This window comes from Lynx canadensis, chromosome B3 (genome assembly GCF_007474595.2).
Source record: "Lynx canadensis isolate LIC74 chromosome B3, mLynCan4.pri.v2, whole genome shotgun sequence".
NCBI lineage: Eukaryota > Metazoa > Chordata > Mammalia > Carnivora > Felidae > Lynx > Lynx canadensis.
Window position 1 is genome coordinate 50,018,715 of NC_044308.2, and position 24,358 is coordinate 50,043,072.

The 24,358-nt window shown below is 36.3% G+C and overlaps 1 protein-coding gene and 1 non-coding gene across 2 annotated transcripts in view; one reads left to right on the forward strand and one right to left on the reverse strand.

Annotated features, from left to right (window-relative positions):
• UNC13C (unc-13 homolog C) overlaps positions 1–24,358 on the reverse strand; it is a 613,702-nt gene that overhangs the window by 477,994 nt on the left and 111,350 nt on the right. The gene's annotated exons all lie outside the window — the stretch shown is intronic.
• Positions 6,826–6,931, forward strand: LOC115517358. The gene has a single exon (XR_003969820.1). It is a non-coding gene; the product is annotated as a U6 spliceosomal RNA (small nuclear RNA).

Sequence of the window (24,358 nt, forward strand, 5' to 3'; positions counted from 1 at the left end):
AGAGATGGTAGAACACTTTTCAAACGTTGAGAGAAGAAAATGATCAACCCAAGATTCCATATTCAGGGCAAATATATCTTTAGGAATTCAGTGGAAATCAAGACATTCTCAGATGAAGGAAAAATATGAGACTTTATAACAAGCCAACTCACTTTAAATGAATGGCTAAAATATATTTCTCAACAGAAAGGAAATGACAAAAGAAGAAATCTTGAAACATCCAGAAAGGAAAATGAAGGATAAGCGCAAAACTGTGGGTGTATGTAATATGCTTTCCTTTTCCTCTTGAGTTTTCTGCATTATGTTTGATGGATGAAATAAAAATTTTAACACTATCTGATTTGGTTGTATACAGAGGAAATATTTAAGACAATTTTACTTTAAATGTGAGAGAATAAAGGGAAATAGTGTTAGATAAGGTTTCTGCACTTCACTTTAATTGGTAAAATGTATACAGCAACCAACTTGATCAATTGTATATGTATATAATGTGTATTAGGCAAATTAATGGCCCCCAGAGACAGCCATGTTATAGTTCTTGGAAACTTAATTTATTACTTAACATGGAAAAGGGAAATTAAAGTTGTAGATAGAATTAAGTTTGCTAATCAACTGACCATAATATTGAAATATGGAGAGTTATCTGGTGGATGCAATGTAATCAGAAAGACCCTTAATATGGAAGTAGGTAGAAGAGTGAGGTCAGAGTGATTCAGTATTATAAAGCTCAATACGGAGTCGCTGGTTTTGAAAAGAGCTAAACCTTTATGAGCTAAAAAAAATGTATAAGTACATCTAAAAGCTGGCAAAGTAATTGAAACAAGATTCTTTCCTAAGCCTCCAGAAAGGAATATAGCTGTACTGATATCTTAACGTTATTCCAGCGAACCTATAACAGACCTTTCACTTTCAGAATTTTAAGATAAAAATTTGTGTTTGTGGCAATGTTTTAAGGAAGCAATAAAAAACTTAAACATAATTCAATACCTAGAGCAGCCACTAAAAAAGCTATATAAAGAAATACACTCAAAAATTTAATATTTACAAGTAACCTACAGAAATGCAGAAAAGTTAGAGAATGAAACCAAAGAAAACAAACAGAAGACAAAGAATAAAGTGGCACATTTAAGCCTTATCAATAATTGCATCAGGGGTACCTGGGTGGTTCAGTCAGTTGAGTGTATGACTATGGCTGAGGTCATGATCTCACAGTTCATGAGTTCAAGCCCCACATCAGGCTCTCTTGCTGTCAGCACAGAGCCCACTTTGGGTCATCTGTCTCTCTCTCTCTCTACCCCTCCCCTGCTTGTGCACGGCATGCTCTCTCTCAAAAATAAACAAATAAACATTAAAAAAATTAATAATTGTATTAAATGTAAATGATCTAAATTTATCAAATAGACAGGGCACCTAGGTTGCTCAGTTGGTTAAGCATCTGACTTGATTTCAGCTCAGGTCACAATCTCACAGTTTGTGGGATTGATCCCTGTGTTGGCCTCTGCACTGACAGCACAGAGACTACTTAGGATTCTTGTTCTCTCCCTCTCTCACTGCCCCTCCCCCATTTGTGTGCACTGTCTCTCAAAGTACATAAACTAAAAAAATAAATTTATCAAATAAAAAACTTAATAGAATGGATAAAAAACACCATGACCTAACTACAGGCTTAGGGATTCAATTCAAATATAATGATAGAGGCAGGCTAAAAGTAAATGAATGGAAAAAGATATACTATACAAACGACCAAAAGAATACAGTAGTAGATAAACTAACATCTGACAACATAGACTTCAGAGCAAAAACAAAACAAAACAAAACACTAACAGACACACACTGTATAAGAATATAAAAGTAAATCCACCACCAGGAAGATACAACAATCTAAAAAATATTAAGAATGGGGCGCCTGGGTGGCGCAGTCGGTTAAGCGTCCGACTTCAGCCAGGTCGCGATCTCGCGGTCCGTGAGTTCGAGCCCCGCGTCGGGCTCTGGGCTGATGGCTCAGAGCCTGGAGCCTGTTTCCGATTCTGTGTCTCCCTCTCTCTCTGCCCCTCCCCCGTTCATGCGCTGTCTCTCTCTGTCCCAAAAATAAATAAACGTTAAAAAAAATTAAAAAATATTAAGAAAACGCAGAGCTTCAAAGCATGTGGGGCAAAAGCTGATGTTACTGAAAGCTAAAGTAAACAAATCCAGTTATTGTCAGAAACTTAAATCCCCACCCTACAGTGATGAGAGTAATCAAAATATTAATACATGCAAAGGTATACCATGAATTGGAAGCCTTGAGACACCAAAATGCCAATTGTCTCCAATTATATATATATATTTTTTCAAGACTTATTTTACAGTTAAGACTGTGTGGTATCAGTAGATAGAATGAAATATTGATCAATGCAACAAAATAGAGAACCCAGTTAAAGATCCACACAACTCTTTTTTTTTCCCATAAGGATACAAAAGCAACTTACCAGAGGATAGACTTTTCAACAACAGATCCTCGAGTAACTGGATATTTACGAGCAAAAACACCATTCTCAACCTAAACCTCACATTTTCTGCAAAAATTATCTCAAAATTAACCATGCATTTAAATATAAAGCATAAGATTAAAAAATCTTAACTCAGGACAACGTCTTTAAGACACACAGCTTGGAGAAGAGTTTTTAATCATGACGGCAAAAAAGAAAAGTCAATTATTTGATTTTAAAAATTTTGCTCTTGGAAAGCCCCTGTGAAAAGGATGTAAGGAAAAGCTATACATTGGAGGAAAATGTTTGCTAACTATGTACTCAACAAAGAATTACTTCCTGCAATTTCTAAAGAACTCTAAAATCTCAACAGCAAACCACCACCATACATACACAATTAGAAAATGGGCAAAAGATGTACAGACATTTCACTAAGAAGGACATATGAATGATAAACAAGTGCATCAAAAGATGGTTAGTAGCAGTAAATATTCAGGAAATGCAAATTGGAGGCATGATAAAATATGTCCATGCACCTATTAGAACAGTTACGTAAAAACATTGACAATACCAAAATGTAGAAAGGATGCAATAAAGCCAGGTCTCTGATACATTGTCAGTAGGATTATAAAATACAGTAACTCTCAAGTAGTTTGATCATTTCTTATAGAATTAAATGTACCTCTACAATATAGCCAACAATGTTGCTCTCAGGCATTTATCCTAAAAAAAAAAAAAAAAAAAAAAAAAAAAAAAATGAAACATCCACACAAAAACTTACAAATGACTGTTCTTAACATCTTAGCCCCAAACTGGAAACAATAAAAATGTCCCTCAAGAGACAAAAAGTTAAACTGTGATACCTCCCTATCAAGGAACACTAATCAGCAATAACAATATGCTAATATCCACAGCAACTTAGATCTTAAGTGTATTAATTGAAAAGAAAAAAGGTATCCAGATGAAAGGTATTATATGATTACATGCATGTAAAATTATACTGTTAACAGGTTAGTGGTTACTAAGGGTGCTATGCATGGTGTTTTTTTTGTTTTTTTTTTTATATATATGAAATTTATTGACAAATTGGTTTCCATACAACACCCAGTGCTCATCCCAAAAGGTGCCCTCCTCAATACCCATCACCCACCCTTCCCTCCCTCCCACCCCCCATCAACCCTCAGTTTGTTCTCAGTTTTTAACAGTCTCTTATGCTTTGGCTCTCTCCCACTCTAACGTCCTTTTTTTTTTTTTTTTTTCCTTCCCCTCCCCCATGGGTTCCTGTTAAGTTTCTCAGGATCCACATAAGAGTGAAACCATATGGTATCTGTCTTTCTCTGTATGGCTTATTTCACTTAGCATCACACTCTCCAGTTCCATCCACGTTGCTGCAAAAGGCCATATTTCATTTTTTCTGCACCAATTTGCATTCCCACCAACAGTGCAAGAGGGTTCCCGTTTCTCCACATCCTCTCCAGCATCTATAGTCTCCTGATTTGTTCATTTTGGCCACTCTGACTGGCGTGAGGTGATACCTGAGTGTGGTTTTGATTTGTATTTCCCTGATAAGGAGCGACGCTGAACATCTTTTCATGTGCCTGTTGGCCATCTGGATGTCTTCTTTAGAGAAGTGTCTATTCATGTTTTCTGCCCATTTCTTCACTGGGTTATTTGTTTTTCGGGTGTGGAGTTTGGTGAGCTCTTTATAGATTTTAGATACTAGCCCTTTGTCTGATATGTCATTTGCAAATATCTTTTCCCATTCCGTTGGTTGCCTTTTCGTTTTGTTGGTTGTTTCCTTTGCTGTGCAGAAGCTTTTTATCTTCATAAGGTCCCAGTAATTCACTTTTGCTTTTAATTCCCTTGCCTTTGGGGATGTGTCGAGTAAGAGATTGCTACGGCTGAGGTCAGAGAGGTCTTTTCCTGCTTTCTCCTCTAATGTTTTGATGGTTTCCTGTCTCACATTTAGGTCCTTTATCCATTTTGAGTTTATTTTTGTGAATGGTGTGAGAAAGTGGTCTAGTTTCAACCTTCTGCATGTTGCTGTCCAGTTCTCCCAGCACCATTTGTTAAAGAGGCTGTCTTTTTTCCATTGGATGTTCTTTCCTGCTTTGTCAAAGATGAGTTGGCCATACATTTGTGGGTCTAGTTCTGTGGTTTCTATTCTATTCCATTGGTCTGTGTGTCTGTTTTTGTGCCAATACCATGCTGTCTTGATTGGTGCAGCCGCTCTGGAAAGCAGTGTGGAGGTTCCTCAGAAAATTAAAAATAGACCTACCCTATGACCCAGCAATAGCACTGCTAGGAATTTACCCAAGGGATACAGGAGTACTGATGCATAGGGGCACTTGTACCCCAATGTTCATAGCAGCACTCTCAACAATAGCCAAATTATGGAAAGAGCCTAAATGTCCATCAACTGATGAATGGATAAAGAAATTGTGGTTTATATACACAATGGAATACTACGTGGCAATGAGCTATGCATGGTTAAACAGGGAAGGGAGAGGTCAGAGAGAGTACAAAGGGATAGCACAGAGCATGATGGAATAGTTCTGCATTTGGATTGCAGTGACAGTTATATAATCTACACATGTGATATAATGACAGATACGTACCCACATTGTACCAGTGCCGAATTCTTGGTTTTTATATTGTACTCTGATTATGTAACATATAACTATTGGGGGAAACTGAGTGAAGGGTACATTTGATCTCTATAGTATCTTTCAATATCCTGTTAACCTATCATTTTTTTAATTAAGCAGTTTAAAAAATCTGCTAAAAAATGAATTGTATTTAATCAAAACTTAAAAATTCTGCTGTTCAAAAGACACCATAAAAAATGAAAAGAAACGGCACAAACTGAGCAAAAACACTAAAATGTGAGGGGCGCCTGGGTGGCTCAGTTGGTTTAGTGACCTACTTCGGCTAGGTCATGATCTCACGATTTGTGGTTTTAAGCCCTGCGTCAGGCTCTGTGCTGACAGCCCAGAGCCTGGAGCCTGCTTCTGATTCTGTGTCTCCCTCTCTCTCTGCCCCTCCCCCACTCATGCTCCGTCTCTGTCTCAGAAATAAACATTAAAAAATTTTAAAAAAACATTACAATATGAATTTCATTTATACATACACATGCACTTATGCATATACATATGTACATATGTACACATATCATTATAAAAGTATACTGTATTTATAAAATTGTTACTAAAATATTAAGTAGAAACCCAATTTAAAGTTGGACCAAAAATCTGAACAGATACTTCACACACAAAAAATGCATTAACAGTCAAAAAGTACAATAAAGATGCTTGTCATCATTAGTAATTGGGGAAATAAAACTTAAAACCACAATTAGATACTATGACATATACTGCAAAATGGTTGAAATTAAAGACTGACAATAACAAGTGTCGGTAAGTATGTGAAGCAACTCAAACCTGCTACCCTAAGAATGTAAAATGCTATGATCACATTGGAAATCAGGTACTTATTTCTTAAAAATTTAAATATAGTGCATCCAAACCTAAATGTAAACAAACTGAAAAAAATATATATATACACACAAATATATATATGCACATATATACATACATATACACACATATACATATATACATACATATATACATATATATGTGTGTGGTGTGTTATATTATTCTATTTATATATTGTCATAAGACACAGAAAGCATAAATTATCAAGAATAGGAAAATACATGTATCACATTGGAAGTAAAGAAACAACAGAACAGGAAAATACATTTCCAACATACAACAGAGGATTAGCTTGGCCTCCATTGAAGAATTTGAAGAAAAACAACCCAGTAGAAAAACTGCATGTTGAAATGCACTTCCTAACAGGAAATTAACATAGGAAAAGGTGCTCAAACTCTTCAACTATGAGCATTGTTCAAGTTAATATTAAGCACTGATATATCACTTCACAACCACTGGAATGGAAAAGAAAATGAAATATCTCAGACTGTCATGTTGTTATGGACTGAAACTTTCAAGAAGTACTGGGTTAAAAATTTATATGACCACTTTTGAAAATGAAATCGCAGTTTCTAGGAAGGCTGAAATTTGCTCACCTTATTGCCCAACAAATCTTTTAGGTATGTGACATGAACAAACTCTTACACTTAGGTAGCAGATTGCATATTAAAAGATGTTTACTACAACATTATTTGTAATAGGAAAAAATATTACATAGTATTCCCTATTAATAGAGAATTTTGATATGTTTATATGGTGAAATACATTAAAATGAATTAATTAGATCAATTGGCATCAATGCGAGTTGTTTTAAGAACATACCATGGAGTTTAAAAAGTTGCAGAATCATCTAGTATGGGGCGCTCGCTTTGTCAGCACATATACTAAAATTGGAATGATATAGACAAGACTAGCATGGCCCCTGCTAAGGATGACAGAATTATCTAATATGGCATCATTTTATTATATTAAGGGATAGGAAAACTTTAACATATACTGGAAGAGTACATAAGATTTTTTACAGTGATTGTCCCTAGGGAATGAAGGAATGGCGACTAGAGAGTGAAATAACCTTCAAAGAGGAGCAGTAGCTCCTTTCACGTCTCCCTGTTTACCAGCAAACATTCCTCTCTGCCTTCCATGACTGGCCCTATGTTCCCTCAAATATTCTTTGGTTTTTCCATTTACCAAATCTTACCATACTTTGATGATATCCCATCCATTACCCATGGGGTAAAGCAGACTATAGAGCAAAAAACATGCAAATATAATTGCTTGTTGAGATCATAGGATCTCAGAACAAAAGGCTTTTAGAGAATCATGTTGCCTAGTGGGCTTCAAACTGTGTTCTGAAAAGTGCTGGAGTTCCGACAGAGGCTTCACTGGGCAAGGAAGGGCTTGGCAGGTAGGACTCTGCACCCACTGCCTCTGATTGAAGAACAGCAATACTGACTTTATCTGCTTTATAACTAGGTTCTAAAGATTTTGTTTCCAAAAACAGTTCTCTTAAAAAAGCATATGAAAACCACTGAGTTTAGGTGTTATTTTTTCCAAGAAAATAATAAGTTAATGCCATTTCCTAGCAAGGTCACACAACTCTTCTATGTTCAACAGATTTGATGTTTATGGAACCCTTGGTACAATGGGAAACTGTTAAGGTATGTGGGAACCTTTGGTTTCTAATATCTACCTCATCATATATAAACAGAAGGATGCTTTTCCAAGTGTCAAGTCAGGAATGAAATAATTATGTTTAATTTACCAACACAGCAATTCTGAAATAAATTCAGGGAGAGAGGGGAAGGTAGAATTCACTCCCTCAAATTTTGCAGTGCGCATCACACCCTGCTCATTCGGCGTGAAGACAAAGATTCATCATCAACTGGCTTGGGCAGAACTTTTTGATGCATTTAACCTAGTGATATCCCTGTAAGTAAGCATTATGTGTTAAAAACATGCAATAGGGTGTGAGCTTTCAGAAAGCAACTGTTTAATATGAAATTGCAGGAGGAAGAACTAAGTCATCAGCTTTCCATCCCTGCCCGTTAGTTTGGTAATCTCTATTGAAAGTCATTCATGAAGCTAATAAATTCTCTTCAAGGAATCACTAAAAAGGGGGTAATTATATTAAGGCACCAAAGTTCATGAGCAAGAAAATTCACAACAAAACAACTTTGATCTTTGCTCCAGGCTCTGCTTAATGGTCCAGAAAACTAATAATCATTAATTTTCACAAAAGATGTCATATGGCTAGAGCTATAATGTTCAAATAATATTCAATTATATTTTTCTATCAAGTTAAAGCCCTTTTAATCATTTTGAAACCAATTACCACAAAATGCATTATTTTATTCTTGTAAAATCTTCCCTCCTAGTCTTCAAAATACGACAGCAATTTCACTTCCCAGGATACACACTGAGAACACAGAAGTTAATTTTGCATTCAGGTCTCATTCGACCTAACAAATAGAATAATAACATTTTTTTTTCTACTCCTCCAGGTATGGAATTTTTGCAAAGTACTATTTGCCTCTTGCACAATTTCCAAGATTCATAATTATCTACTAATACTTCTACTTTAAACAGAAGACCTGCAACCATACTTAGAACTGATGTTTATATCAGACCTCTTCTTGATTGCTAATGCCTAAGGAAGAAGGGATAGCCACAAAGCAGAGTGACTTTGATAGGGAATAGTTGTCACATTCTGTCTTAACAGATATGGCAGGGGGAGAGGGAATATTCACCCAAAGTATCTCCATTTCCATCCCTGCAACTTACAATCCACATTATTTCATGAATCTACCTCTTATCAAGGAGTGCCTGTGCACACAGAGCTCATGAGGTATGGATTATGCTGAGTGAAGATTAAATACAAAATTATTTCTCTTGGAAAATATAGTTTGTAAAAGTTTTGTCATTGCTGGCAGAGAAGTTGAGATTCTTAACTTTCAGTTTTGTAAATCATTAGCTGGAGGCTGAGACAGCCACACATGGAAAACATTTTTAATCCTAGGAAACATCTGTCAATACAGAGGTACAGAAGATAGAAAAGGTGTCTGGGGTATCCCCATAAACACATTGAGAGGAGAGTAATCGCACTCCAGGTAAAGAACTGGAGGCTTGCACCCATATTCCAGGTTCTGACTCAGGCCAGGTATCCGAATTCCTCCCAGCCGAATATATAAAAGCAAACCACCCCAGGATCCACATGGAATGCTGCTTCTTCTGAATTTGCTGAGGAGAGTCTCTATCTACAGAGTTACTTAAGTCTGTAGTATTCCCCATAGCAGACTCATTCTTCTGTAATCACTAAGTCAAACTAGGAAAAGAAATCCAGCTGACCGTATTTTTACCTCTTCAATCTACTAACCCTAGTTTTTAGTCAAAACAGAAATGGAGAGAAAACAAGTTGCAACTAAGTGAAAGGCAAGCCGCTTTTTTTTTTATCGTCAATAATTTTTACCTAGCTTTGAAGGTAAATCTATATTCTAAGGGGGGAAGGAAGAAATTTGGTTTAATGTGAGACCTGATATCAAATCTACTACAGTACTATGACTGTTAATACTAGATAACTTTTTCTTGACCTACATCGTTTGAGATTTTAAATTAAAGGATTTACTAAAACACGTTTGTAGAAATAACAGAAAAACTATTGTCAAACCATTATCATCAAAAATTTGTTACAGAACCAAAAACCAAAGATGCTTGAAAAATCATCTCTGAAGTTTATTCTACTGTCTTACAATGTGTGGGATCATACACACACACACACACACACACAGTTACAGAAACCATGTTTCTTTTACTTATAGCAGTTTTCAGTAACTTAGTATAAAGGACTAAAATTTCAATCTTCTCAAGACTCAACTCACATCTTCTAATGGGAAGTTGCATTACGAACAATGTTTTGCTCTTTTTATGTAATCCTAGAATGAAAATAAAGAAGCCTTTATGATCTAATCTATTCTCATGTTTCCTTAAAAGTGGACAGCAAAGCCATCCCAAAGTAATGGGAATAAGGCTATTTAATATAAAAGCTTGAGAGAAGACTACTTCCCTTAAGTGTTGTATATCACTCTAATACCCTTTAATAGTTGGGTTCTCATTCTGTAGGCAAGCAGTGCCAATGAAAGCCAATTCTGCTTCAATTCTCAGCCTGTTTCCAAAGTTGGAGTAACACCATAAATTTTAAAGACTGCCTTATTTTACTGCCTCTCTGCAGATTGTGAGCTCCTTCAGAAATGGGAACCAGGTGATCATCTTTATGACCAACTCTACATTCTAACTCCATGCCTGGCACATACTTATGTATCAAGCAATACATGTAAGTGTGGCAAGTATGTCAGAAACCAAGTTAAACCGGTTTAGAAATGTTTATATTGATATTTGAATGATTATCATTTAAAATACAAGTTCTTGGGGCGCCTGGGTGGCGCAGTCGGTTAAGCGTCCGACTTCAGCCAGGTCACGATCTCGCGGTCCGTGAGTTCGAGCCCCGCGTCAGGCTCTGGGCTGATGGCTCGGAGCCTGGAGCCTGTTTCCGATTCTGTGTCTCCCTCTCTCTCTGCCCCTCCCCCGTTCATGCTCTGTCTCTCTCTGTCCCAAAAATAAATAAACGTTGAAAAAAAAATTAAAAAAAAAATAAATAAATAAAAAAATAAAATACAAGTTCTTTTTTGTTAAAGCCTTCCCCTACCCTTGTACTAGGTAGTCCTTAGTTTCAGCTTTTTTCTGTTCAATTACTGGTATATTACAAAACTAAAAATCCAACAATGGCTTAGGCATTTAATTGTGATATTAGAAGTACTTAAAAAAGGAAACTGTCAAAAATATTAGTCACAATTTTCATACCAATAAAAATAGTCATGTTAGTAAGATATTTGTTAACTTTCTGACTTTTCTCAAAAAATACATATTTTATTTCAACATAGCTAGTTGATGTCTACTGCATACTAACCTGTGAACCTACCTTGGAGAATTTATTCTTCCAGGAATGCAACATCATTCTAAAATTATCTTTCATTATACAGTAAATGAGAAAAAAAAATCAAGGAAAGTAATTTTTTTTAATCTTTTTTTTTTTATCTTGCCTGACTGCCACTGTCAGCACCACCCTTGATTGAACATTCTTTACTGTCTAATTGCCGTTAAACACATGTTGGGGTACGTTATCAAAAAACCATGAATGCTGCCTGAACTGTGAGCTGGACCACGGCACTCAGAGGCTCCTAACACTCTTCCCTGTCCTTAGAATGTGGGTTCCACTTCCCTTTCCCACTCCCTGAGGCCACTCCAAGGACATAGCCTTCAGATGGTGATGTGGTGTTGAAAATACCTGTATCGTATACATGACTGAGCACAGTTTTTAGGGCCTCTTTCTAAACTTTTAAGATTTGAGGGTGGATGTGGGAGTCCATTTGTCTTGCTACCACACAAGACAAACCTCCTATGTAAGTTCCTTTTGTTTATTCAAACTCCCACCTACCAATCTGGAGTTGCTTGCCTCTTTCTTCAGTCTCTCCCTGCCCTGAATACAGGGGCCAGTTTCAGATTAAATGAGGGAAGTTCCCAACTGGGTTGCTAACCAATAGCACACAGGCTGATTGAACATTCTGGCCAGCCTAACCCAGAGTCATATGGTAGTTATCTATAAAATGTCTTTTCACAGGATGAATGGAAGAAAAGAATGACTGGAGAATGAAATTTATTGGGTAAGAAAATATGAGGACATATCACATAAAACAGAAAGGATTAACTTCATTTGTAAGGATAAAGGATGATTTTTCTGCTAAAACTAAGGAAGAGAAAAAATGCGTGTGACATGATGCTTACATGCTACTTTTATTCTAAGAAAGCTCATTACATGCCATTCTGTATGAACTTTTAAATCTCAAACACTTCAGCAGAAAACCTGAAACTATTTTTACTTAATGTATTTTTCAAGGGTTAGAAGAGTTTAGGTGGTCGTTGGAGGTATTTCAAGTTCTTGTTTTAACATTTATTCAGTTCCAAATGATTTGAGGACCAATAATAATTCATTTTTATAGGAAAGCAAATTATCCACTCTGACAAATCTAAATTCTAGGCTTCAGATCCTGCTCTCAATATATCATCTCCTAGTTCTATAAACATGAATCTCAGAGGTCTTATAATTCTTTCTCATTTCAAATGAAAGGCAAATGCTTCTGAAATGGATTCACTACATTACTTATAACTGCTGAGTCAAGGGAACTGAAAATACTGCTATACCAACAAATAGAATTATTATAGCTCATTACAACTACACTATGAAGGATGATTCAAATGCAACGACTGCGGCATGTGCTAAAGAACAAAGTATCTACCTGGTGATCATCTCTACTTCGGTGAGTCCCAGGCATGTCAAATTCAAGAAGTTTAAAAACAGAACTAATCTATTTTTCTGCTAATCTTACTCCTGCATTCTCTTTGCATAAAAGATGATAATGGATTTCATCCTGTCATGAAAGTCAAAAGCCTTGAAATCATCCTCAACTTTCTATTCCTTTTATTCCTTTCACCCCCAAATTCAACTAGTCACTGAATCAGGTTGAAACGTCTCCTAATTTCCTTTTCACATTCACACTCTTCCACCCAATCTTATCACTGCCATAGTTCAGATTCTCATGATTTCTTCAACAGTCAGTATAGTTTTCCTGCCTCTAGATTTTCTTAACAAACTGGTATATGTGTCTTTTGTCATTTGTAGAAGGTGTTGTTTGATTTAAAGCTCTTCCCTAATCACATGAGGGCTTTATAATACAACACTGAACTTGTGTTTAAAAATGAATTGGCCAAAAACGTGGATCTCTTCTGCCTTTTGTCAATTCACTAAAAGTGACAATAAAAGATTAAAACACATAAAACCTTCAGAATGAAAGCAGCAACATGAAAGAAAGCAAAGAAACTAAACTTACCCTGAAGAACCCTTCACAGATTCCAAACTGTAAATCAACAGGGGTGGGCAAGCAACATAGACCAAAAGAAAGGAGCTGAAAACAAGAGAATAATTGCCCATCCGAATACAGTATTTGGATCCCTAGGTTCTGTTCACCACCATGCACAGTCAAGCTGTCTCTGCCTCAGGAATGAGATTCAAGATTTATCCTCATGAGACATTAAATTTGAGATGTATGGATCCAGAAACTCCTGGTAAATTATAGGAATGAGATAAAAACAGGAAACTTATATAAAATCCTATATATGAACTACTGAACTATCAGACTCCCCTGCTCAATCTACTCCTAGAGCCACAAAAGCAGGCATATGTTTCTCAGAGCTAGAACCTTTCTCTGGGCAAAGTAAATAGACTTAGAAAGAAGACTCCCACAAAGTGACATTTGCAACACTTTTCAGACACACACACACACACCAGTGAAAATTCAGCCTTGCCACCATACTACCCTGTATTGTAACCCAGGAGTTATCAAACCCCACCCAAGTAAACAAAGCTTACAGTCATCTTCCAGTGCCTCATTCTTACATATAAGCCAATATAAAATGACTAGGAGGCAATAAAGAACAAACAGTTAATAGAAAAACAGACACGAATAAACCAAAAGAGGAACACAAACAAACCAAAAGAGGAGCACAAATGATCCATAGTCAATATACGGAAAAGGCAGAAAGTATAACTTAAACTGCCAATATAACTTCTTTAGAGAGATAAGCAACTATATGGCATCATAAAATAAAAATAAAATGCTATAAAAATAACTATCAGAAAGAACTCTTGTACATTAAAATATAATAGCTTACACAACTATTCAATTAAAGTGTTGAGAAATGTAGGTTAGAAAAATTCTCACAAGTCAGAACAGGAAGAAAAAGCCAAGGAAAAGATAAGAAACTTAGAGACCAATCTTAGACGTCCACTCTCAAGTTTAAAAAATTCCTTAGAGAACAAAGAAATTTGTCAACAAAAAATCAATCCAAAAACTTGAAAAAAAAAGTTCCTACAGACAAAAACATTTCCAAATATAAATATGCTCCCTCTCCTCCCCCTTCCCCCAGAAGGTAAAAATAGTGATTCCAAAAATAGATAGAATCCAGGCAGTATATGAGAAAAATAAAGGGAATTCCCAGGATGGTTGCCAATAGAAATCCTAAGAAGAGTGATCAAACAGAGATGCACAGCAATAAGCCCAGGACCAGTAATATTGATAGTTGTCTAATAGATATGATGGTGCATGTAGGGAAGAAATGATTGAGGCATGGAAATTTAAGCCAATAAATGAACAAGGTGATTGATAACTCTAGGTAAAATGAAAGATGTTCAAGTAAGTAAATTTAATAGAAGGATTCACTTGGGTTTGTGGCAAAAACTATGTTCATATTATAGTAAATATAAATGAGAACTATTTTAATAAAGATGTGAAATATACAGCATTAGGAGGGTGAATAGAGGAGAAATATGTTGAAGAGTTTAATACATATCTACTATAAAATCTATTAGATGGTTACGAATATTGAGAACCATGGGATAGCATTATAAGCCATTATTTTGATATGTGGAAGCCAAGATACTTTTGATAAGTTGCTATGAAGTAAAGTTCTTAGAAGAAAAGAGAGAAGTAAGGCCTATTGTAATTTCATTAAACGTCTTTTAGATCACGGATTAAAACAATACATTCTTGAGCTCTGTATTGATGGAGAAGGAGAAAAGTGCCCACATCCTTTCAGGACTTGTGGTCTTTTGGGCATGACACAAATTCAATGGGAGAAGAAAGAGGAAAATCTCCTGGATCGCTGCAGGATTAATTTATTTAAAATAGATAACAGAAAAATACTCAACATGTAAAATTCTTAAAGAAAATGAAGGAAACCCATGTTTGCCAACAGCTTATGCAGACCACCCTTCAGAAGATGTACCAGAGGAGGCAGGAAGAAAGTCCCCAACCTTCCCAAGAAGGTGTAAACCAGGAAGAAAAAGGAAATGTCAAAGGAGGGCTAACTCAACCTGGTCATGGCTTTTAAGAGGACACTCCCATAAGGCATTTGGACCCTGAAGAAATGATAAGAGGAATAGAGGAGTTGGAAAGGCTTAGAGAAGAGTTAAGAAGAATAAGAAACAAGTTTGTGATGATGCATTGGAAGCAAAGACATTCACGCAGTCATCCTTATCCTGTGTGCTTTAGGCCTTTTTTTTTTTTTGGTCTGATATTAAAATCTGGTCCCTGTTTTCTTTCTGTTAGCATTTTAGCATTTTCTGACCTATCTTTGACCTTCGGTTTGCTTTTAATCTTCTGGTGAATTTTTTTTTTTTTTTTTTTTTTTTTAGGTAGCTTCCTTGTTACCAGCATCTCACTAGATTTTGTATTTTGACCCCTTTTCCCAGTCTGTTTTTTGAATGGAAAGTTTCACACATATGCATGAAAAGATGTTCATTCTACATTGTAAAGTAAAACATAACAGGTTACAAAGCAGTATGTTTATTATCAGCTCACATATGTAGGATTAAATCCTACACTGTGTGTGTACATGCACGTCTGTATATACACATACATAAAAATTTTAACTGCTTATTTCTGTGTGGTATTAGTTTCCTTTTTGCTTATATGTATTTTTTTCATGAATATATGTCACACACACACACAAAGAGTTAAAGTTTTGTAAGAGCCAAATAATGTGCAACCGGCTTCTAAGGGCAATAGGGGCACCTAAAATCATGATGGAGTAACTATTTAAAAAATGTAAAACTCAAATCACCTCTGGATCTCTTAGCCAGAGGAATAAAACTGACATTACAGGGGGGAAAAGGAATACCTTCTCTTAATATGTAATTTTAATGATAAATTAGGTCAATCTTGTTTAATGATGAATTCTTCACCCAGTATTTTTACCTTCCTAACAAATTTCCACCATTTGTGAGCAGAGACAACATCTTACATGTTTCCCGTGTAGTTGATATTTCCAGTATTCTTCATTCCTTTGTGTGGATTTCTATTTCTGTCTGGTGTGATTTTGCTGCTTCCTGAGAGAGTCCCCTTAACATTTCTTGGAATGAGGTCTGCTAAGATCTTTTATGCTCTAGCCACTTTTAAGATTTTTTTTTTCAAGAGGTATAAAAAAACTATCTAACTTAAGTGTAATCATAAAAGACCCCAAATAACCAATTCAACCCTGAAAAATAAGATTTCAAGCTATTATCATAACGCTAGAGTAATTAAAATAGTATGGTACTGGCATAAGCACAAATAGACTGATAGAACAGTATCAAAAACCCAGAAATAAACCCATGCATAAATGGTCAGTATTAGTTGACCATATATAACAAGAAAGCCAAGAATACTTAATGGGGAAGACAGTTTCTTCAATAAATGGTGCTGGAAAAATGGGATATTCACATGTAAGACAATGAAACTAGACCTCTATCATATGTCACCCATAAAAATGATCTCAAAAGTCATTAAAGACTTAAATATAAGACCAGAAACCATAAAATATCTAAAAGAAAACAAAAGAATAAAGCTCCTTGACATGGTTCTTGGCAAGGCTTTTTTTGGATAGGACACTCAAAGCACAAGTAACCAAGTATACATCAAACTGAAAAGCTTTTGCACTAAGAAACTATCAACAAAATGAAAAGACAACCTAGGGAATGTGAGAAAATATTTGCTAACAATTTATCTGATAAAGGGTTAATATCCAAAATACATTAAAAAAAAACCTCCTACTTCTCAATAGCAAAAAAATCCAATCCAATTTAAAAATGGGCAAATGGAATCAAGATGATGGAGAGGGAGGATACTGAGCTCACAGGGACACACCAAAACCTAAAATTACACATAGAACTAGCTCTGAGAACAAATGAAGACTAGCAAAACAGATTAAACACAATTAAGGATATAAAGAAAACGTCACACTGAAACGGGCAGAAGGGGCAAAGACAGTTTTGCCAGGACCCATACCTCTGGTGTGACAACCTACTATGAAGTTTGAAAGTCAAAAGTAGTAAAAATCATCCAGATGTATAATAGTTAAGGGATGCACAAAATAATATATAAAATATGACAACAAAATTGTAAAGCATGGCAGGGGGGTGGTAAAAACAGTGCTTTTAGAATGCACTTTGACTTAAGCAACCATCAACTTGTAATAGACTGCTATATATAGGATATTACATATAAACCTCACGATGACCACAAACCAAATACCAGTAATAAATACACAAAACCATGAAGAGAAAGGAGTACAAAAATAACAATATGTCACTAAATTATGAGAGGAGAGAAAGAAACAGAACTACAAAAACAAACAGAACATAATCAACAAAATGGCATTAAGTATGTATCTATTAATAACTACTTTAGATGGAAATGGACTAAATGTTCCCATCAAAAGACACAGAGTAGCTTAATTATAAAAAAAAAAAAAAAAAAAAGACCCATTTACGCCGCCTAAAAGAGATTCACTTCAGATCTAAGGACACAAACAGAATGAAAGTAAAGATATGAAAAAAGTTATGGAAACCAAAAGAAAGCTGAAGCAGTTATACACATGACAGAACAGACTTTAAAACAAAGACTAATGGGGCGCCTGGGTGGGTTGGTCGGTTAAGCGTCGGGCTTCAGCTCAGGTCATGATCTTATAGTCTGTGAGTTTGAGCCCCGCATCAGGCTCTGTGCTGACAGCTCAGAGACTGGAGCCTGTTTCAGATTCTGTGTCTCCCTCTCTCTCTGACCCTCCTCCGTTCATGCTCTGTCTCTCTCTGTCTCAAAAATAAATAAACGTTAAAAAAATAAAAAATAAAAAAAATAAAACAAAGACTAATAAGAAACAAGAAGTGCATTACTAATGATCAATCAATCCAAGAAGATATAACACACAATTATCTATGTACACAACATAGGAGAATATAAATACATAAAGAAAATATTCACATAAGGAGAAATGGACAGGGGCACCTGGGTGGCTCAGTCAGCTGAGTGTCCAACTTTGGCTCAGGTCATGATCTCACAGTAAGTGGGTTCAAGTCCTGCACCAGGCTCTGTGTTAACAGTTCAGAGCCTGGAGCATGCTTCAGAATCTCTCTCCCTCTCATTTTGCCCCTCACCTGCTCATGCTCTGTCTCTCTCAAAAATCAATAAACGTTAAATTTAAAAAAAAAAAAAGAGAGAGAAATGGGCAGTAAAGAATAGTTGGGGACTTTAGCACCTACTTCCACCAATGGATAGATCATCCAGACATAAAACCAGTAAACAGTGGACTTCAATGACACAGTAAACTAGATGGACTCAATATGTACAGAACATTGCATCCAAAAACAGCAGGATACACATTCTTTCAAGTGTACGTGTGACATTCTCCAGGATAGATCATGTTAGGTCACAGAAGAGATCTTGATAAATTGAAGAAAACTAAACTCACATCAGGCACCTTTTCTGACTATAATGATATGAAAGTAGGAGTCTATTACAAGAAAAATAAAAGCTAGGAAACTCATGAAGGATAAACAACATACTATGAAACACCCACTAAGTCAAAGACATCAAACATTAAATCAAAAATACTGAGACAAATGAAAATGAAAACACAACTGTCCAAAATCTATGGGACTCAGCAAAAGCAGTTCTAAGAGAGTTTATAGTGTTACACACGATTACCTCAAGAAACAAGAAAAATCTCAATCTACTGTTACACCTTAAGGAACCAGAAAAAGAGCAAAAAAATCCGAAGTTAGTAGAAGAAAATAACAAAGATCAGATCAGAAATGAAATAGAGACTAAAAGAAAATGCAAGTATCAATAAAACAAAAAGAGGTTTTTACTTTTGAAAACAAAATTGACAAACTTATAGCCAGACTCATCAAAATAAGAAAGGTCTCAAATTAATAAAATCAAAACTGAAAAAATTTAAAACTGATACCACAGAAATACAAAGGGTAATAAGACACTACTACAACTGTATGTCAACCAATGGGACAACCTAGAAGCGAATAAATTCCTAGAAACATATGGTCTTCCAAGAACGAATCAAAAAGTCTGAACAAAATGATTAGTAATAAAATTGAATCAGTAATCCAAAAACTACCAGAAGTCCAGGACCAGGTGGCTTCATAGATACATTTTTTAAACACTTAATATATATACTTCTTAAACTATTCCAAAAATCTCAAGAGGAATTAACACTTCTAAATTCATTCTATGAGATGAGCATTACCCTGATACCAAAACCAGACAAAGACACCATAAGGAAGAAAAAAGAAAATAAAGAAAATTATAGGCCAATACATCTTATGAACACTAATGTAAAAATCTTCAAGATATTAGCAAACTAAATTCAAAAATACATTAAAAGAATCATACACCATGATCAAGTGGGACTTATTCCAGGGATGCAAAGATGGTTCGATATCTAGAAGTCAATCAATAAGATATACCACATTAACAAAGAGGAAGATTAATATCATTGTGTCAACAGATGCAGAAAAAATCCGTTAAAATTTCACATCCATTTATGCTAAAAAGGAATACCCAGAAATAAATTTAAGGAGGTACAAGTTCTGAAAACTATAGGACAGTGATAAAAGATTGAAGACAACTCAAATAAACAGTTGGATATACCATGTTCATAGATTACAAGATCATTAAAATTTCCATACTACCCAAAGCCATCTAAAGACTCATACATTCCCTATCAAAATACCAATGGCATTTTCCACAGAACCAGAATAATTCTAAGATTTGTATAAAGTCCCAACAGGTCCTGAATAGCAAAGTAATCTTGAAAAAGAAGAACAAAGCTGAAGGTGTCATGCTCCCTGATTTCAAACCCTAATACAAAATACAGTAATCAAAACAGTATGGTAGTGACACAAAAATAGACACACAGATCAATAAAGCAAAAGAAAAAGCCCTGAAAGAAACCATGCTTATACGGTCAATTAATCTTTATAAAGGAAGAACATAAAAAAGAAGGAAAGCTTACCATTAACAACATAGTGTAATGGTAAGTAAAATAGGTCAGACCAAGATAAATGTGTTATGACTTGACTTGTGTGTGGAATCTACAAAAGAAACAAACCAAACCTTAAATATACTCATAAATACAAAAAATAATCTGGTGGTTGCCAAAAGGGAGGGTGGTGGAAGTCTGAGAAAAATAGGAGAAAGGGATTAAAAGGTACAAAATTCCAGTTATAAAATAAAAGGAACATAAGGAATTTAGTTAATATATAACAACTATGTATGTTGACAAATGGTAACTGGATTTACCCTGGTAAATAATTCATAATGTATATAAATGTTGAATTTCTATTCTTTACACCTGAAATACAGTTATTGTGTATGTCAACTATGCTTAAGAAAAAAAGATTAAAGGACCTGAAAAGATTTTTTTTCCAAAGACAATATACAGATGGCTAACAGGTACATCAAGAGGTGTTCAACATCACTAACCATTAGGGAAATGCAAATCAAAATCCTAACGAGGTATTACCTCACATCTGTTATAATGGATAACAAAAAGATAAGAGATAGCCAACACCTGTGACAATATGGAGGAAGAAGAACCCTTGTGTACTGTTGGGAAGGGATGTAAATTTGAACAGCCACTATGGAAAACATATGGAAGTTACTCAAAAAATAAAAATAGAGCTACCATATGACCTAGAAATTTCACTTCTGGGAATATTTCCAAAGGAAATGGAAATACTATGTTGAAAAGGTATCTGTACCCCCATATTCATAGCAGCATTACTTCCTATAGCCAAGACATGGAAACAACACACACGCATACACACATGTATATATACACATACATACACACACACACATACATGTGTGTGTGTGTCTGTCCTGTCATTTGTGACAACATAGATGGACCTTGAGGGCATTATGCTAAGTCAAATAGGTCAGAGAAAGACAAATACTCCATGATCTCACTTATCTGTGGAACCTAAAAAACAAACCCAAACTCGTAGAAAAAGAGATCACATTTGCAGTTACCAGAGGAGAAACTGGATGCAGGTGGTCACAAGGTACAAGCTTTCAGTTTTAAGATAAGTAAGTACAAAGGGTGTAATATATAATGATGACTATAGTTAACACCACTATATGGTAAGTTATTAAGAGGAAACCCTACGAGTTCTTTTTTTGTACATACATGAAATCCTGGATGTTAACTTATCATGGTATTTCACACTGTATAAAAGCTGTTATTATGCTATACATCTTAAATACATACAGTGCTATATATCAGTTTTATCTCAAAAACCTTTCAAGAAATCAAAAATATTAACTTAGGAAAAATGAAATCTTTATAGTTATACTATGCAAGAATGGGAAGTGTCTTTTTCTTCAAAATGCTTTCTTGTTCAAAAATTCTTTTGTGTCTGTCAGGAGTATCAAACTACATTTTCAAATTTATTTTCAATTATCTTACGGACTGTATGAGCTTTTAGTAATAACATGCCAAATGGAGATAATCTACACCATATTCTTTGCAGAAAAAAAGAACAGTATCTTAAATGCTAATATGACCCAAAAACCTGCAGCCTGACTGACCAATGCCTTTGATGAAATTTTATCAATGTCAGCTGTAGAGAGATGCCTTGGGCAGCCAGAAAATGCCAGAAATACAGGATTATTTTCTTTCTTGGATCTTTCTCTTAGGGCTCTGCAGGGAGTCAGATCTTTCCCACCTAAACCATGAAATTTCTTGAAAGGGAAACCGCTTATCTCTTCTTGAAGAGGGGGAGAGGGAGGCTGATATAAGCAGTGGAGTAAATGATCTGACACAAAAATCTTTCAGGATAGAGTGGAGAAGAAAAAAGTGTAAGTTTTGTAGCCCTTGCAATGGAATAATCAGACACTGGATATACTGCAGAAAATTCACACATATACACCCAACCTTTCTGCTCTCATGCACATACAGAGTACAGAGGATGACAGAAAAGAATTAATCAAGACACAGAACAAGTAGAACAAAGACCCTGGCACAGCCACCCTTGTTAGGGTATCTTTAAGCAAGCCCCCTGTAAGTGAAGGGTGGTGTTTTAAGCCCAAAACACCTGAATAGATAGAATTGTAATTAGTTGTAATATTTATTTAGAAGATTTTGTCCATTGCTGATACTTATTTTGAGAATACTGTTTACTACAAGTACCAGATTGAGAATCTAAAATGGTAATATGAAAAAAATGCAAATTTGGTTAGCTCCTACTGTCCATTAGCTCTTGGTTTAGGAACAGACATCTCATCTATCTACACCCATTCTACCTTCTCTTTGGCTGATACTCCTGATGGACAATTGAGTGCCTCAAACTTCACCTGCAAGTGAGGCATGGTTAGATTCAGGTGAGCTCAGCAGGTCTAGATACCAAGTTCTGAGATTGTATAAAACTTGCATAAAGACCACCAGGCTGACCTCACTTCTAGATCCAAGTCAGCTCCCAATTTACTCTGTGACACAGGATAAACCCTTGATGTGTCTTGTTTTACCTTTTTGATCTGTCAAATAAAAATGATGACATTTGGGAGCACCTGGGTGGCTCAGTTAGGTGTCTCACTCCTGATTTCATCTCAGGTCTTGATCTCACTATTGTGAGATCCAGCCCTCATTGGGCTCCACTCTCAGCATGGAGCCTGCTTTAGATGCTCTCTCTCCCTTTCTCTCTGCCCCAACCCTGCTGGTGTGCTTTCTAAGAAAGAAGAGAGAGAGAGAGAAAGAAAGAGAGAGAGAAAAAGAGAGAGAGAGAAAGAGAAAGAAAATATTAACACCTGTGCTACCTACTCTACTAGCATTGAATAAAGTGAGACAACATGAAAATACATCAGAGAATTCAAAGCACTATAAATACATGGGACTCCAGAATGGGTTGGTGCACTCTCTGTTCCAGCATTTTCCAGTCTTAATTAGGAAGAGTAGGAACAATTAAATAGCTTTCAAACATATTTGTCATGGACCAAAAATACTCTTTTAGTGGCTGAGTCACTATTCTGACCATGGCTATATGTATGTTAGACCATTTTTAAACATCTAAAAAAATAAAAAACAAAACTGTTCTACCAGTTGAACAGACTTCCAAGTCCCCATAAATCTGGCAAAGAGACTTCAGAATGAGGCCATCCCCACAGTGCTGGCAGAGGAGGCTGAGATGAAGAAAGAGGTTGAGTCAGAGGGAAAAAGTTAGTGTTACTCTGGAAAGGAACCTGTAGGCTCAGAAAAATAGTGTGTTATATTTAACTAAAGAACCAATATAATTAAAGACCTCATGTTTATATCTGTCCCTTTTAGGACCTATCTGTTGGGAGTTCATGGCCATAAATATTATCTTTTGAGTAACTCAATACGTGGAAGTATGTTGCAACACAGAGATCTGCGACATACATCAACACAAAAGTCTAAAGTGAAATCTCAGGCAGATGAAATAATTCAGCGGGCCACACTGCAGCTAACACCACCACCACCACCGCTCACACCGGGAACTCTGCCCTGGCCATATCTCTTGGTCTGAGATTGATTTCAGGTAAACAGAGCCCAGGAGAAATTGCAGAGATGGGATATGGGTCTTTACAGGACCAGAGCCTCCCGTTTCAGGACCCTTTTCCAAACTAGGGAGGGTGTCCCTTTTCCTACTCTATCAGTATTGGAACAGCTCTTACCTCAGTCACTTACACATTACTATGAATCCATTTGGGGTCAGTGATCTTTTCCTTTGTATTATAATTCCAACCTCCTAAATATAGAAGTGAAAGGTCTTATTTCCTATAAAGACAATTTCAGTCATCAGCAAATGGGTGAGGGGGTCATGTCCATGTCCGATTGCCCTTGAATCTCACCACTCCTGATGGGGAGGCAGTCCCCCAGAGGGAACTAAATGTAATCATTTAGGTACTTGAGGGTCATTTGGGGGTATGCAGGTAGAAAGGAGGGGCTTTAATGCCTGCCCGAAGGGCTTGCCACCTTACCTGCTCCCCCTTCTGGAGTTGCCAAGGCTTCATCCACGTAGCTCTTGGGACAACACAGGCTCCGATCCTCTTCCTGCCAGCCAGCCTGTTTGCCACCTCCTCTGTGCTGTTCTAGGCTCCTCAACTCATCTCCAGCCTCCACTTCCTTTCCCCCAATTCGCTCCCAAGGTCTCAGAGCCCATCCTCACCTCCCTCCTAAGGGCCCCCTGGTCTGTTTCAGCTTCTCCACCAACCCCCGCTTCATCATGGACTTTCTAGAGCTTTCCCCAGTCAGCAGTTACTCACAGTTGCTGGGGCTGGAGTGCCACGGCAGCGTTAGCCTGCCAGCCCCTGGATGCTAAAGTGAAGAAGACTGGGGAGGAGGAAGCACAGAGAGGGTCTCAGATGGGAGGGAGCAAACTGAAATCTGGCCTGGCACAGGGAAAATTGGGAGCCTGGTCATCAACAGGCATCAGGCTGC